Raw genomic sequence first — 18644 nt, 5'->3', positions numbered from 1 at the left:
GACGATGACTATCTTCTTATGTCTGTAGTGTTAGAGTTGATGCATGATTATTCCTACATGACTATATGAGTCTATAATGGTTATATTGATGATGTTATAGTAGCGTATAGGGTGACTTGTAGATGATAATGGTTATTACTATGTGCTTCTAGAATGATATGAAATATGTGCTAAAGTGAAGTATTGGTGTGTCTTGGTGGTATACTTGTGTCCCTTGCTTTACACATGTATGAATATAAATTAGAGATGTCATTACTTAGGATGATAAAGCCTCTTATTCTGGTATGTATGAATAACATGAGACCATGAATGATTTTAGGAAGGTCCTTTAGGTAAAACCTTGAACCTTGTAGAAAGGTTATGAACGTTGAAGTCAAAAATTTTCATGGTGTTCTTCTTGTAATGAATGATGGAATTAAGGTTTGTTAGATGGAACAACATCATATAATCCTTAACAAAAGTCATTAAGCTATCTTTATCGTCATTGTAAGGCAGCCCCAAGGGAACTCTTTGGTAGGGTGAATGTGATTGGGTTATAAACTATTTATGGAACCTCTTAATGTGATCCTTAATGTAACATAGTCTATGAGAACAAAGGCTAGCACTGAGTAAGTATGCTTTGGGAAGTAGTTCTGTTGAATAACGAGACTAAAGTACAAATAAGTCCTTCATATTCCTTAACCATGTGCCTACATGTGATGTGTCCATGTTCTACCATTGGCAAGTAGAACACTCTCCAACGGAGTAGGTTACAACTCCGGATTCCATGCTCTGCTACCATGGTCTATGTAGGTTATTTCCTATTCTCATCATATGGTATACCTACTAGTATTGGAGAAGTTCGATTAAGTTTAGGCAGTGGTATGGAACACCATTTAGAATTGCACAATAGGCTTTGAAAATTTTAGTGTGAGTCCCTAGGTCATCTCCAATACCATTACTTGAATGTCCTTATATGTGATGATTGTCTCTTAAATTAACTAATGAATGTAATGAATTATGTAAAGAAATCATGTTAAATGAATAAGTACTTATCTAGAGTAATTAAGGGCTATCTAGTTAAGCTGTGAAAAAAGCATTGAAATGATCACTTCGTATATTACGTCTATAAGTCGTAAGAATGACTCTAGTTAGGAAAGTTGGTTGATTATGTGGACATGATCAAAACTTAGGTAGTCATAAGGATAACTTAGGTAATCTTTAAAAGGTCAAACATGGACATTGTCTTCTTGATTTACTTGAGTAGGTCTTTTGATAACCTTTTGGAGGGGAATGTCATATTCTACGAATGTTATTTTGTTAAGTTAGAATGTTCTTGTCCTACGTAATCTAAAGGATCTGTTAAGTGTGTGTATAAGGGACGGTCTCATCACAATTCACTCAAGTGAACCTTACAATCACCGTTTTTAGGAGAATCTCATGTTCATATGTTTAATATATTGTAAGTGTGTGTATATGATTATAGGTGGTCATAAAGATCATTTAGGTGTTCCTAGAGAGGGTGTATGGGCAGTCTCTCTTTGTACTTAAATGAGTCTTAGCATAGCTTTTAGTGAGAGAATTGCATGCTAGAAAGTGTTCCTTGTGAAGTGGAGAAACATCATTCAAACAGTGAATTAAGTCACTATAAATTGACCTAGGTTACTGTAAGGTTCCCTAAAAATGTTATAAATTGACTAAGTGTTATCTTATGTTTATCTAAGGTGTTAAATGTTATTCTTATGCTTATAGTATGATATTTAAATCAAAATGATCATATTTCCACTAGATGTTTTTCATGATTTTTATGCATTATGCCATACTTAGTACTTGTGTTTGTGCTAATTCCATACTTTAATCTATCTCTAAAGTGATTCGTAGGTGAAGGTTGTTTTGGGAGATAAGTCTTTGATTATTGGATCTTTCAAGCAAGTTGAAGTATGTCTTTATTTTACTCTAGGGTATAGATGTCATTTAGTTCTCTTATTGAAGTATTGTAATAGACTTAGTAGTACTATATTTCTATTGTATATGGGATGTATCCCAAGTACACTTGTTCCTACGATTTGACGAAATGATACTTAGTATTTCCTATTTATTTTTTATGAAAGATAATGTTGAAGTCTATTAGCACGTTGTGAACATTTTTAATTCCGCACTATTTTTAATATGAATATTTGCGATTTGTACAAGACCTCCGAGAGCTCATGTACGTCGGTTCCACTCCGAGAGTGCCATATCTTCTAGTGTGTGCTCTCTGGATGTGACAAGTTTTGTATCCGAGCATAGGTTATGAAAGTGTTCTTAGGAATCTAAAAGTCTCATATATTCACATCTAGTAGAGTCTTGATCATCGGTGTGAGTCGCAAGACATCTATGTGTGAGAGACTATAGGACGATAGAGTTTTCCTTGTTTTCTACTCCTATGTCGTGTTGTAGATTAAAAGTTATGAGTAATCTTTTCTCATGGTTTTCCTTGTGTTATAGGAGATGAATATGAGGAGGACATCATAGGAGAGTTGAGGAGAATGATGAGAATAAGGAGGTTCCTCCTCAAGTTGAGAAAGTTCCTCAAGGTAATCAAGGTTCTCAAGGTGGTCAAGGTGATCAAGTCCCTATTGTGGATGGAGGTAATGATGTTCATGTGGTTTGCCCAGAAATGACTAGTGGGGAGATTAGAGAGGCTTTACTTACTTTAGCTCGAGATTTAACTACCCATGTGAATATAGGTATTGCGCCTAGAGTAAATGTTGTGGAGAGCATTATGACATCTAGATTGAGAGATTTTCTGAGGATGAATGCTCCTATCTTTCTTGGCTCTAAGGTGGGAGAGTGTCCCCAAGAGTTTCTAGATGGTGTGTACAAGGTTTCGAGTACCATGGGGGTGACTTCTCCGGAGAAGGCGGATCTAGCTTTGTACTAATTGAGGGATGTTTATCAAATATGGTACACTCAATCGAAAGACCATAAGCCAGTTGAGTAGGGTCCTATAGAGAAGATTATTACTCTCAAGAAAGGCAATATGAGTGTTGACGAATACTCTTTGAAGTTCTCTAGGTTTTCTAGATTTGCTTCATACCATGTGTCTAACCCTAGGGGTGAGATGAGTAGGTTTGTGACCGGGGTTGCCGATCTAGTGTGGAAAGAATGTCGTATGACCAGTCTACATGATGATATGAACCTAGCTAGACTCATGGTGTATGCTCAATCAATTGAGGAGTCTAAATGTGTAGGATAGCTAGAAACTTTAAGAGGAGTGGATCATGTGATCAAAGTCAACCTAGGTTAAAGAAGAGGGCTCAAACTCAAGATGCACCTAGTGCTCCTAAGGTCAAACTTGAGAAGGGTAGTGGTTCTCAAGGTGGTAAGCCTAATTGTGCTACTTGTGTAAAGTAGTATTATGGAGAGTGTCTAATTGGTACCGTTAATTGCTTTGGATGTGGTAAAGATGGACATAAAGTGAAGGATTGTCCTAATAGTGCTTCTATAGTAAAAAAGGGTAAGCAAGTTACTCCAAGTGTTCCGGGCAATGGTTCTCCAAAGGAAAAGGCTAGTTTCAATGCACTCTTGGCAAGAAGAACAAAGCCATATGATGATGACTATGATGGTAAGTTCTTATATCTTTTTAGTGTTATGAGGTCTTTTTATGTGGTGATGTATGGTTAATAGATGGGCTAGAAAGTCATAGATGCATGTTGCTTGTGCATTGTGTTAAAAAGACTTGTGGAATTGAATTTGATTGATTCCTTGAATTCTGCATTTCACGATGTTATGATTATGTTATAAAATGTATTTATATGATTTTATCTTGCATGCCAGAATTTTGTCATCATAAATTGCCAAAATATTGCATTTTTTAAAAAAAAAATTGGCATAATTAACTCTACCTTTGGCAGTTTACTGTTAACTTTTTTTGAAGAATTGACTAATTCGTTATTTGCCTAAAACTTATTGTATTGTGGTTGGAACTGACGTATATGATCATGATAATGAATGTAAAATGAGTTTTTTTCTATTTGGAATGAACAATGTGAGTTTTGTGTCATGATGACTTATAGAATTTTTTCTAGTTTCTTATTGTGTTGTGAGTCTCTTGATTATTTGAAATTGATGTTATCCTAGATTTTGGTATTGTATAAGGTGTTATATGGTATGGTTATGAGATGTTAGATGAATTTATACTCTTGGAAGTGTTCGAAGAGTGGCAAGTGTCATTTGAGGATGAATGTTGCCAAGTGGGGGAGAAAGTGACACCTAGAAAATAACATAGGTGAAGCTACATACTAACATGTTTCTAATGATAGTATAAGGTCCTATAATGGTTTATTATATTTTATTGAGACAGTGTCTAAAGGTTTAGGTACATTGGATGTCGAACATCAAGGGATTACCAAGACGTTCAACGATTATTCACCTTTGTGCCTCATATGTTTTTACGTTCCTATATATGTTTTTAACGAGTTAATTAGTTCCTTATATGAGTTATTGTACTGTTGAAACACAGTGTGTCAAGTCTCATGATGTTTGGAGGTCAAACATTCAAGAACGTCTATGACGTTCAACATGTTTGCATTGAAACGACTTTGTATGTCTTGGCATGTTTTGTTTAGTTTTACATGTTCGTTTTGGATGTAATTTATATGGGAGGGCATAAACTCATATAAAAGCCTATTCAGGTTTGAAAGGTAGGGGAAAACATCCTAAAAAACAAACCAAGGGTCCTAGAGGAAGGACCCTTCCTAGATACAAAGTCTGTCAAGACCAGTCCCAATCGACTAAGGAAAACGACGGCTCATTAGGCAGTCAACGAACCGTCAATGGGATTCGTTGGTCAAGGCTTATACTAGGTAGATCAAGATCTCAATGGCCAGCCTCTGAACAAAATGACAGCAAGGAAGGATGGTTCGTTTGTGGACAAATGGCCCGTCGTTTGCCAGTCTTTGGTGTGGTTTGATACTGTGCAATTTACTCTATGTTTCAAGGTGGTAATCCTACTTGTGCTACTTGTGTAATGAAGTATTATGGAGAGTGTCTAATTTGTACCGGTAATTGCTTTGGATGTGGTAAAGATGGACATAAAGTGAAGGATTTTCCTAATAGTGCTTCTATAATAAAAAAGGGTAAGCAAGTTACTCCATGTGTTCCGGGCAATGGTTCTCCAAAGGGGAAGGCTCTTTTCTATGCACTCCGGGCAAGAAGAACAAAGCCAGATGATGATGATTATGACGGTAAGTTCTTATATCTCTTTAGTGTTATGAGGTCTTTTTAAGTGGTGGATTATGGTTAATAGATGGGCTAGAAAGTCATAGAAGCATGTTGCTTGTGCATTGTGTTTAGAAGTCTTGTGGAATTGATTTTCATTGATTCGCTACATTGTGCATTTCATGATGTTATGATTATGTTGTAAAATGTATTTATATGATTTTATCTTGCATGTAAGCATTTTTTCATCATAAATTGCCAAAATATTTCATTTTTGAAAAAAATTGCATAATTCACTGTACCGTTGGCAGTTTACTGTAAACCTTTTTTGAAGAATTGACTAATTCATTACTTTCCTGAAAATTATTGTATTCTGGTTAGAACTGACGTATATGAGCATGATAATGAATGTAAAATGAGTTTTTTCTATTTGGAATGAACGATGTGAGTTGTGTGTCATGATGACTTATAGAATTTTTTCTAGTTTCTTGCTGTGTTGTGAGTATCTTGATTATCTTAAATTGATGTTATCCTAGATTTTTGTATAGTATAAGGTGTTATATTTTATGATTATGAGTTCTAAGATGAATTTATACTCTTGGAAGTGTTCGGAGAGTGGCAAGTGTCATTCGGGGATGAATGTTGCCAAGTAGGGGAGAAAGTGACACCTAGAAAATAACATAGGTGAAGCTACATCCTAACATGTTTTTAATGATGGTATATGTTCCTATAATAGTTTATATTATTGTATTTAGGCAGTATCTAAAGGTTTAGGTACATTGGATGTCGAACGTCAAGGGATGACCAAGACATTCGACGATTAGTCACCTTTGTGCCTCATGTATTTTTACGTGCCTATATATGATTTTAATGAGTGAATAAGTTCCTTATATGAGTTATTGTACTATTTAAAGACAGTGTGTCAAGTGTCATGATGTTTGGAGGTCAAACGTCCAAGAACGTCTATGACGTTCAACAGGTTTTCCTTGAAACGACTTCGTGTGTCTTGGCATGTTTCGTCGAGTTTTACATGTTCGTTTTGGATGTAATTGATATGGGACGTCATAAACTCATATAAAAACATATTCGGTTTGGAAATGTGGGGGAAACATCCTCAAGGACCAACCAAGGGTCCTTGAGGAAGGACACATCTTAGAGACAAAGGCTGTCAAAACCAGTCCCAATCGAATGAGGCAAACGATGGTTCGTTGATGAGTCAACGGCCCGTCAATGGGATTCGTTGGTCAAGGCTTATACTAGGTATCTCAAGATCTAAATGGCCAGCCTCTGAAGAAAACGACACCAAGGCAGGATGGTCCATTCGTGGACAAACGGTCCGTCGTTTACCAGTCGTTGGTGAGGTCTGATACTGTGCAGTTTCCTGTATGTGTCAAGGATGAATTGGTAAATTCACCCAACGTCCAAAAAAGAGTTTGGGCAGTTACTTAGGTTTTTTTTTTAACTTTAAGTGGACATATACGTCCTAAATACCTAGATGAATTCATTCTTCCAATAAAACCCCCGAAATATCTAAGAAATTCTCTAGAACTTCATTGAAGCGAAAACTCAAGGAAGATCTTTGATTGAAAATATTAGTGGTGATTCTTTATCAAAATTTAGGATTAAAATCATAGAGGAATGTCTTTATAATACTTTAAACTCTATTCATCAAGGATCCTAAATTTCAAAGAGTTTTTTAAAGTTGAATTTATCCAATTATATGATATATCCATGGTTTCTACAATTAAAGGTTTTAAATCATTGTATATTGATTTTATTGTTGTTAATTAGATGATTTTATTTCAATTAAACTATGAACCCATGTAATTGATGAACCCTAGCCTTTGACTACTTTATAGGTTAAGTGATATTGACTTAATGCTTATGAATTCTAGTTTAGTTTTGTATGTGCTATTGAATGATGTAATTATAGTATTCAATTAATGTATAGGTTCTGTTAGGTTGATACTATATTGAATTGACCAAGATTCGTTGAGTATTATAGATTTTATATTTAATTGATGTTCATGGCCATGAGTAAGAGCCTTATGGTATTGAATAGATGATTTAGCTATTGATTGAAGCGGTGAGAATAGATTGGTGGTACGCTGCCCTAATTATCCTTATGGTCCACTTATCGTGGCGGTGATATGTGAATGATGTAGTTGTGTCGGTTTTACTTTATGTATTATGATGATCATGGCCTTGTCGGCACTACTTAATGTATTTTGATGATTGGTGTAGTCGATTTATGCGAAGTATGATTATATTTACCTACTTGTGGTTAATGTGAAAGTATGTATTTTTCTATTGATATTAGGTGATCATGTTAGACAATGACTATGTACTTATGTGTGTAGTGTTAGAGTTGATGGATGATTATTCCTACATGACAATATGAGTATATAATGGTTATATTGATGATGTTATAGTAGCGTATAGGGTAACTTATAGATGATAATTGTTATTACCATGTGCTTCTAGAATGATATGAAATATGTGCTAAAGTGAAGCATTGGTGTGTCAGGATGATAAATCCTATTAGTCTTGTATGTATGAATAACATGAGACCTTGAATGATTTTAAGAAGGTCATTTATTTGAAACCTTTAACCTAGTGGTAAGGTTATGAACGTTGAAGTGGACAGTCGTAATGGTATCCTTATTGCAATAAACGATGGCATTAAGGTTTGTTAGATGGAAAAACATCATATCATCCTTAGGAAAGTCATTAAGCAATCTTTGTCACCATTCTAAGGCAGCCCTAGGGGACCTCTTTGGTAGAGTGAATGTGATTGGGTTATAAACTAGATATAGAACCTCTTCATGTGATCCTTGATATAAATTACTCTATGATAACAAAGGAAACCACCAAGTGAGTATGGTTTGGGAAGTAGTTCTCTTGAAGAATGATACGAGAGTACAAAGAATTCCTTCATATTCGTTAACCATGTGCCTACATAGGATGTGTCCAAGCTCAACCTTTGTCAAGTAGAACACCCTCAATCCGAGTAGGTTACAACTCCATATTCCCTGCTTTGCTACCATGGTCTATGTAGGTTATTGCCTATTCTCATCATATGGGATACCTACTAGTATTGGAGAAGTTCTATGAAGTTTAGGTGGTGGTATGGGACGCTATCTAGACATAAGACAATAGGATTTGAGGATGTTAGTGAGAGCCCCTAGGTCTTCTCCATGACCATTACTTGAATGTCCTTATATGTGAAGAATGTATCTTAAATTAACTAATGAATATAACGACTTAAGTCAATAAAGCATGTTAAATGAATAAGTACTTATCTAGAGTAATTAAGGGCTATCTATTTAAGGTCTGAAGAGGCTATCGGAATGATAACTTCGTATCTTACGTAGAAAAGTCTTAATAATGACGTTACTTAGGAAAGTGTGTTGATTATGTAGACATAATCCAAACATAGGTAGTCTTAAGGATTACTTAGGTAATCTTGAAAAGGTCAAACATGGACATTCTCTTCTTGATGTACTTGAGTAGGTTTTTTGATAACCTTTTGGAGGGAAATGCAATATTATATGAATGCTAAAGGATCTTTTAAGATTTTGTGAAAGGGATTGTATGCACGGTTGCATCAGAATTCACTCATCTGAACCTTAGAATCACCTTTGGTATGAGAATGTCTTGTTCAATTGTTTGATGTATTTTAAGTGTGTATATCTCATTATAGGTGGTCTTAAAGATCATTTAGCTTTTCCTAGATAGGGTGTATGGGCGGTCTCTCTTTGTATTACATAAATAAGTCTTATCAAAGCTTCGTGAGAGAATTGCATGCTAGAAATTGTTCCTTGTGAAGTTGAGAAACATCACTGTAACAGTGAATTGAATCACTGTAAAGTGACATGGGTTTACAGTAAGATATCCTAAAAATGAGATAAATTGTCTATTGAGTCAGTGTAAAGTGACATGGGTTTACTACAAGGTACCCTAAAAATGAGATAAATTGACTAAGTGTTATCTTATGTGTTTCTAAGGTGTTAGATGTTGTACTTATGCTTATAGTATGATATTAAAATTAAAAATAGCAAATTTCAATTAAATGTCCATTTTCATGATTTTTATACATTATGCCATACTTAGTACATGTGTTTGTGCTTAGTCCATGCTTTAATCTATCTCTAAAGTGATTCATAGGTGAAGGTTATCTTGGGAGATAAATCTTGGATTTTAGGATCTTTCAAGCAAGTTGAAGTATGTCATCATTTTACTAGAGGGCATAAATGTCTTTTATTTCTCTTATTGAGGTATTGTAATAGACTAAGTAGTACTATATTTCCATTGTATATGGGACGTGTCCCAAGTACTCATGTTTCTACGATTTGATGAAAATAGACTTTAGTATTTCTTATTTATTTTATATGAAAGATAATTTTGAAGTCTATAGAATGTTGTGAAAGGTTTTAATTTTGCACTATATTTCATATAAATATATGCGATGAGCGATAGGAAAGGGCTTGTACAAGACCTTTGAGGGGTCAAGTACACCGGTTGCATTCCGAGAGTGTCATATCTTCTAGGGTGTGCTCTCGGGATGTGACAAACAACGCGGGGCTGTCACAAACCATTCTGTCAAAAAATATCCCAGAAACAAAATTTGAAAAATCCTCCCCGACGCGAAGTAAATTCCCAGATTTGGCCGCATCGCTTTTTATTCAAATTTGAGTTTGTTAAATTGTCCAATAAGTGCAGGGGTCTTTTGGGTAGTTTAGGGATGATTTGTTGGCGTTTATTCAATCTTTTTATATCCTTAAACTCACCAATCAGAGATAAACCCTCAACAAACAAAACCTCTCCATTCTTCTCTCCAAAACTCCGTTGTTGAATCTTTGAAGCTCCAAGCAAGAAGAATCATTTTTCATGTTTTTCTATATCAATCCTGTGGGATTTTAATCAAAATTAAGGTATGATTCGTCATCCTTGAATCTGTTTTCTTCCTAGAATCAATTCCAATGATTTTTCAAATATGATCAAAAACATGATTCTCCAATTTTGTGATCTAGCCATGTGTTCTTGCATAAAACATTTTGTATGATTGTATCATTATTAAATTGATGTTAATTTGATTGTTTCAACCTAAAAACTCTATGAACCCATAAAAAACATGCAATCTTAAATTTTACTATTTTAGGGTGGGATTGATGCATAGTCTGTCTTAGATTGATAAATCGATATTGAATTTAATTATATTCATTGACTTTTATGATTTTTATATTGAATTGATAATCATGACCATTGGTAAGGGCCTTGTTCATATTATATTTGATGATTTAGTTGTGGATTGAAGTGGTTAGAATGGAATTTTGGTACACTGCCCTAATTTTCTTTATTTAATGATGTAGGTCTTGAGTTGCGTTGTGATTGGTATGGTCCACTTATGGTGGCGGTGTTATGTGCCTTACTTGTGAATTACATGGACTCGTCGGCGTTACGTTATGTATTATAATGATCATGGCCTTGCCGACACTACTTGATATATTCTGAGGTTTTGGGTAATTTGTTTATATGAAGTATGATCATATCCATCTACTTGTGATTAAGGTGAATGTATGTGTTCTTCTATTGATGTTGTTAGGCGATCATTTTATAATATGACTATGTCGTTAGGTATGTAGTCTTAGAGTTGATGCATGATTCTTCCTACTTTATTGTGTGAGTCTTATGATGGTTATATTGATTATATTATAGTAGCGAATAGGGTGAACTATAGATGATGTTGGTTATGCCTATGTGCTTATAAAATGATATGCTATTTGTGAAGATTCGTGTGTCTTGTCTTAGTAAACTTGTGTCCCTTACTTGATAGATGTACATTATGAATATGAACATTTTGACCTAGTAGGCTTAGTTATATTTGTCTTGTATGTGTATGGATTAATGTAGAATGAAAGTCTAGGATCAGAAGACCTAAGATGGTGCCGTTCTAAGAATGAATAATACGTAAAACCTTCTATATAGAAAGAAGGTTAAGAATGAGCTATCCCTATGTACCATTGAGTGCAGTCCTAGTGGACCCATATTTTTTAAATGCATTATGACTAGGTGACGATTAAAAGATGATAGCTTTACATACATCCCTTTTTATTGAACTTATTCTATGAGAACAAAGGCTAGAACCGAGTGAATATGTTATGGGATGTACCTGTACTTGAGAAGGAGAATAGACTTCAATGTATCTCAAATTGAGAAGGAGAGTAGAGCACATAAAAGACCTTGATATTCCTTAACCATGTGTGTACATGGGATGTGTCCTAGTTCTACCTTTGTCATATATTACACCCTTCGTCGGAGTAGGTTAGACTCCGAATTCCATGGTTAGCTAGTATGGTCTATTTCGGCTATTCACTATTCATGTCATGTGGGATACACTCTAGTGTTTGATAAGTTCTACAAAATTTAGGTAGTTGAATGGGACATAATCTAGACATGACACGAGTAGGCTTTGATTGTGCTAGAGTGTAGGTTCCTAGGTTTTTCAAAGATCATTATGTGAAATCCTTAATGAATGAATTGTATTTTAATTGACCAAATGAATGATTATGACTATTTCTAATGTATTTTGACTAGAACTTCCTCTATCTAGGGTAGCTTTAAGGGTTACTTTGGTAATACAAAAAATGGTGTATGGGTTGTCTCTTCTTGTCCTTCTTAGGTGAATGTTTGAGTAACCTTAGGTGGGGAATAAATTAAAGGAAAAGGAAACAATCTTATTTTAGGTAGTCTTAAGGATTGTTTAGGTAGGCTTGAAGAGGGTGTATGGGAGGTTACTTCTTCTCTTCCTAAAGTAAGTCTTAGGATAACCTTTGGTTTGAGGTGTATACGTTTATATGGGTTGAAGTGATGTTGATGCTATATTGTGGAATGTGACTTATATGCATATATGTTGACTTGTAAGTGACTATTATACTTGTCGTAAAGGGTTTTCTCAAAAAGAGCATGTTTCATACAAAAGTTTGTTTATCATGATTTTATGCAGTATGCCATACTTAGTACAGATGTTTGTACTAATTCCGTACTTTTTGTCTATCTCGAAAGGTGTAGGTTGAATTTGAGAGTAGTCTTGAAGTGGAAGCTTGGATTAGTGTTCACTCAAGCAAAAATTGGTATGTCTTCACTAGATTAGAGGACATCTCTATGTTTAGATTTCCTTATTCAAAGTATTTTACTAGACTTAGCTATTTTCCTATACGATGAAGTATGGGTCGTGTCCCAATATATTCATATCTCTAAGACGGTGACTTTGAGACTTAGCCTTTTATTATATTTTTCTATAGAAGAGATATTCTTAAGTGTTACTATTTCCTGTGAAAAGTTTTAATTCTGCACTACTTTTCATACATGTCTAGTATAAATGATGTCTAAGCGCTTGTACAAGACCTCTGAGAGGTCAAGTACGCCATGTTGCGATTCGAGAATGCCCTAACTTCTAGGAGGTACTCATGGGTCGCAAAATGCTATGGCCTAAAATAGAGCTAACCAAATGAATTATGACCCAAAAAGGGATAATTACAGTCTTATGTGTTTGGGTAAAGAGTTGTGGAAGTTTATATGGTCTAGAGATTAGAAACGAAGAAGAATTTCTGATGGACGAAATTTTAAGGTAGGGCGTGTCGCATGTTTGGTTCCAATTCCTGAAAACTTCATCTTTGTGACGCAGATCTGATACGAGGTCGTCTTCCTCAAATTATATTTTCGAAATAAAAATTGTCCCCCGTTGTGTGTCCCTGGCCCACATTCTAGATTTGACAAAAAATGGAATTTCATGAAAAGTGAAGTTAGACTTTTGTTTTAAGGTCAAACTTGTGTAGGCTTTTTTTTATATTTTGGGAGGGTTATTTTATGTAGTGTTGAGAAACCTTGCACCCATTACCTAATCAATAACACAAATTCACAATTAGAAGCAAAAAAATGAATTAGGAGCTCTACCTTCTCTCTAGACTCTCTCTCTCTCTTGAAACCTCTATTGATGAATTTTTCAACATCCATGAAGAATATCAATTCTCAAGGTATTAAACTCGATTGCTTGGCTAAATCTTCCTTAAGGTATGCTTTTTTCGCTCGTCATATTCCCTTCCCCAAGAGGTCCCTCTTATAATGTTTTCAAAATCCCGCAAATCTAGGAATTTTCTCTATACATGGGTCTTCTTTGATAAACGAAACTATGAATTAATTATGATTTTTAGGTGTATAATGATGGATAATTATTGTTGTTCACTTGGAATTTCCTTAGACCCATGTTCTTCCCTATTTTCATAAATCTTGAATTTCATATGATGAATTGATTTTAGATTATGAACATATCCATTGGTTATATCGATGTTAGTTATGTCATTGCTTCATGAATTACCTTATATTATGTTTGGCTATGCATTGTTGGGTGATTAAATTATAATGTTCCATGAACGGCAAGAAGGTATGAATGTTCGTTCTTCCTTGTACTCACTTATTAAAAGTGAATTAGTTAGATAGTAATCGTGCTATATCTAATGTGTTTATGGTGGTGTTTATGACAAGGTCCCCCCATCCTTAACCATACACAGTTGAGTTAGCCATGTAGTATTGAAATATGATATGGTATGAGTGTTATATGATTGAAAGGTAGTTCTCATGATTTAAATGAAATGTTAAACTTAAAGGTTTAATCACTTGCTAGTGTTCCTAAAGTAAAAGGAATGCTCTCACTTATGAACCTCCATGATCTATTATGATAATATGTTTACATAAGAGTCTATTAAAGGGTAATGTGAACTTATGTGATGACTAAAGAGGAATACTAAAGGGAATAGATGCTTAGAAACGAATATAATGCCCCGGAATTTTTATGACCTATACTAGAGCCTCACGTAGTGAATAATGATAATTCAATACCTAGGATAATGTAAAAAACTTGATTTAGAAATATTACAGCCATAACATCAATTGGCGACCATGACCTCCAGAGACTAGTAAAATTGAACTAGTAGACGTCCTCGGGTCTTGTGAAGGTTTGGGAGTTTTTTATGCAGTCTAAAATTTGTAAAAATACTTTTAATAGGAAAATAAATGTTTATAGCGTCAAAACATCCAGGTACGACCCCCCCATGGACAACCCTAGGGGTCCTTGAGGAGGACCCCACTATTGGCCGACAAGTTACACAAAGACCGCAGGAGATTTTACTTACATGAAGCCAGTACGCGTTGCAGATATGGTTCACCAAGGACCAAAAAGTTTGATTCATGTTGCAGAAACTACTGTCTCAATAATTAATTTTGGAAATCTTGCTGGAAATGCTCCGCGATACGGACTTGTTTCGTAGCGAAAAATAAGTAATTTGAAGTCATGTTTGACTTCATAAAAAGGTGTAATTAAGTGAGGTGTCATTTCAGTATTTTAGAGGAGTTTTATATATTGATTTTAAATCAGTTTTACACCACATTAACCGACCCAAATCAAATCCCCAAATTGAAATCCAAATCACTTTCACTTCTCTCTAAAATTCTCTCTCTACCCACACTCCATTGAAGACAATTGGAGCTCAAAGAAGAAGACAAATATTCAAAGTTATCTACTCAAATTTGTGGCTAATGTCTTCATCAAGGTATGTATTGTTTCACTCTTGGGATTCCTTTCCCCAAGAGGTCCATTCAAAGATGATTTCAAGATCACCTAAATTCTTGGGGTTTCCCTACAAATGGGTTTTCTTCTAATTTTTAAATTGTTCGCTTATTATGACGAATTGTAATTACATAGAGTTAATTAGGTGCGTATTGGTGGGAAATTCACGTTGTTAATTGAAATTTAATTAGATGTACTTTACAACACAAAATTCCCAAAATCTGGGATTTTGCTTATGAATTGATTGGAAGTGATTAACGTATCCATTGTTAGACTTGTGTTAATTATGTATTTAAATTAATTTAATGGCTATTGTCATGTATTTTTGGGTTTTAATCTATTTCTTGTAGAATCCATTGATGTCTCTCTTCTTCTAACCCTAACCTCAACCTTTGGATTATGTGAATTGATGGCTAGAGGTAATTAAATTACGGGTGTTCTTGTATAATTGGTTATTTTATGATGAGGATAATGGGTTGATGGGTATTTATTATGTATTTGGAATTAAGTATTTAATGGATTTCATAGAGATCATTAGTAAGACCACCAAGGTCATGAACTAGTGATTGCTATTATGTTATTTTTGGCTCGTTGGTAATATTGTTTAATTAGAGTATGAATGATGAAGTTATGAAGGTATGAACATGTTATGAATGTGATGAGTTGTTAGATGGTGATAGATGTGTTACTCTTTGGAATTGGAAGTGATTCTTGTATACATCTTATGACTATGTTATTTAGTAATGATCTCACATGAAGTGGGTTTTGATGAAAGGATATTATCATCATATAACCTATGAGCTATGTACATGTTATGTAAGGGGTTAATCCTCAAGGGCCTATATGATGAACTCATGTTTAAGAAATATTTAAAGGATCTTTAAAAAGGAATTTAGCTTAACACCGAGTGACTTGACAATGATAAGGGTCTATTCACAAGAAAGCTTTCCCCGATGTTCTCATAGGTAGAAACTCCAATGCGAATTAGCATAAAGAGAGTTTCTAGTAACAACCTCCTAGTTCCTTAACTATGTGCCCCCATAGGAACCTAGCAAGTGGATCCACTTAGATGTTACGATGATTTTTATGTCTTACCTTAGCAAGTAGGATACCCTTCTTTCTATGTGAGGAGTTGAAACCAAATTCCATGTTTAGATCACTGGTCTAATATCGGTTATTGTGAAGTTTCCCAAAAGTAAAATGAATGAATGAAAGTAATAATATTAACATTAACTAGGTGACTTGAGGGGTGTTATAGTGTAGATAAGGGTATGAGACTCCTATACATTTCTCAACTGGGCCTTGAAGAGATGTCTAGGGTTTAATCGTTATGTATGAATGATGTGTATGTGTGTGTGTGTGTGTGTGTATATATATATATATATGATGTTAATATTATATGATGTTGGCTTAACTTGATATATGCGATTTTTGTATAATTTGATATGCATGATATTCACTACACTTAGTATGAAGTTATATGAGGTAAAGGCAATGCTTATGACCTCTTTGCAAGTTTAGTTTGCTTATGTGGGGTTAAGGGGCATCATATAATCATTTTCCTATCGGACTTGGATTGGGGGTATGAGTGATTTCTTGTGTTATATTGATGAAATGGAGTCTAGAACATGATATGTTGATTATAGATTTGTTATGATGTTATTCATTAACATAAATATGAATATGTCTTTGTTTTAATTTTCTATGGACTTGTATATGTTCTTGGAATGTGCATAAAACGATTTCAAAGGGAAATTGACATGTTTATACTAAAATGTCCCTTGGTGCATTAATTAAAATTGTTTACATATATCCATACATAGTACATGTGGTTGTACTAACCCATATTCTTTTCTAGTTATACAATAATGTAAGTTTGGGCAAATAAAGGGTTTCGAGGCCAATATTCGAGAATCTTGGATAAATTCCCAATTTGCAGAGTCCTCAATTTTGAGAACAAAGCCTATCATTCTAGTTCATCTATTTGATTAGTCTAAAGACGATGTTCTATTTCCTATATTGTAAACACTATGTTGTATTATTTTATGACACATGTTGTTATTTTTTATGTGCTATGTCCTAAATCTTATACTCTTATGGCAGATGGTTTGAGTGAGACGATTATAGACTATTTTTGATATATAAGAAGTCTCACTACTACAAAAAAGATATTTTACAACAACAAAAATTAACTTTTGCGGCAATATAAATTGCCGCTAGATTCTTTACCGATAATCGATCTTTAGCAGGCGATGCTGGGGTCGCAAAAGGCTATCGTGGAAAGCTAAAAAAAGTTGGTAAATGTATTGTTTTACACTAATAGTCATTACTTTTAATGGAAATTTTTGTGGGAATATTTTATCTTCTAAATAAAATTATTAGAGATAACTATGATATTTTAGAGTTCATTTTTATTGGAAAATAAATTCAACTAAATTGCCTCTGATAATTCGTAAATTACGTCAATTGTTTGGTGGCAATTCTATAGACTACCGTATTCCCTATTAAAATATCTTAATATCTCTGTTTAAAGTTCATTTTTATAGTCGGGTACATTTAGATGCTAAAAGCCACCAGCTTCGATAATCGTTTGGCCACTCTTGAAAATCTCTACTACATTTCACCTGAAAATGATTTAATTTACACTTTTAGTGATATGTGTGCTATTATTTCATAAGACAGAATGTATCTCTTTAAATCTAAATAACAAAAGGGAGTAATCCTCTAAAATAAATATGTCACAACTTAGAAATAAATTTATAATGTCTGAACTAATATAACCAATCTCATTAAATAATGCTTTTAAATTATTTCCTGAATCCTTCAGCATCTTCAAAGTTTTACATGCGACATTTTCGAACATAAACTGTACGACCCGTAACAAAATAAAGGTGTTAAAACAATAAATGTGATTTACAAAAATATAAAATGCCAAAGATATATAAGACATGTTGTGAATCCTCATTGGAGTAGTTGGTCGATTTGCAATGGATGAAAACAAGAATTAGTATTCTGAAATTAGAACACTAAGCAAATATGTACATGACCACCGACCTTTAACCTACTATTTGCATGATTACAATTGTAGGTAATATTTAAAAAAAATTCTAATATCAACATTCTTGTAAAATTATAATTGAGGAAGTGACAGAAAAAAAACCCAACAACACATTTTAACAAATTGACTGTATAGGTGGCTCTCATTTTTCTGGTAGGAGTTCTGGAAACAGAAATATGTTTGTATATGTGGAACGCATAGAAATATCTGCTTGGAAATTGTGAAGTATCATGAGGAATGGAACATCAGGAGAAACATACCGAAGATTGTCTTTTGAATAGCAAACATGAATTTTTGGCAAAGTATGTGTTAAAGCAACAAAAAACCTCGAGACTAAGAGTGTGTTTGGTATGAAGGAAAACGTTTTCTGGAAAATGTTTTCCAATTTTCTTATATTTGGTTGGGGCAAAAGTTTTGGAAAATGTTTTCCAAATAAACTCATTTTCCTTAAAATTAAGGAAAATGACTTTTCTTAAAAAATTAAGGAAAACATTTTCCAAAGTTCTCCTCCAATTTCAAATTACATTTTTTTTGGGGAAAAATATCAATTTAAAAAAAAAATATTTCAATTTCAAAATACTCGATCCCCGACCACCTTCCCCCCAAACCCACACCCTCCCCACAAAATTAATTTTGTTTTTTAAAAATATTTTCAACTTCAAATTTTTATTTTTAAACTCCTACCTCCCCCCTGGACAGCCCCCCTATCCACCCCTACCAGCCCTCCCACCCCCAACCCCAAACTCTCAAAAAATTAATTTTGTTTTTTAAAAATACTAT

The sequence above is a fragment of the Solanum pennellii genome, chromosome 5 (assembly GCF_001406875.1).
Source record: "Solanum pennellii chromosome 5, SPENNV200".
NCBI lineage: Eukaryota > Viridiplantae > Streptophyta > Magnoliopsida > Solanales > Solanaceae > Solanum > Solanum pennellii.
This window is presented reverse-complemented; position numbering follows the sequence as displayed.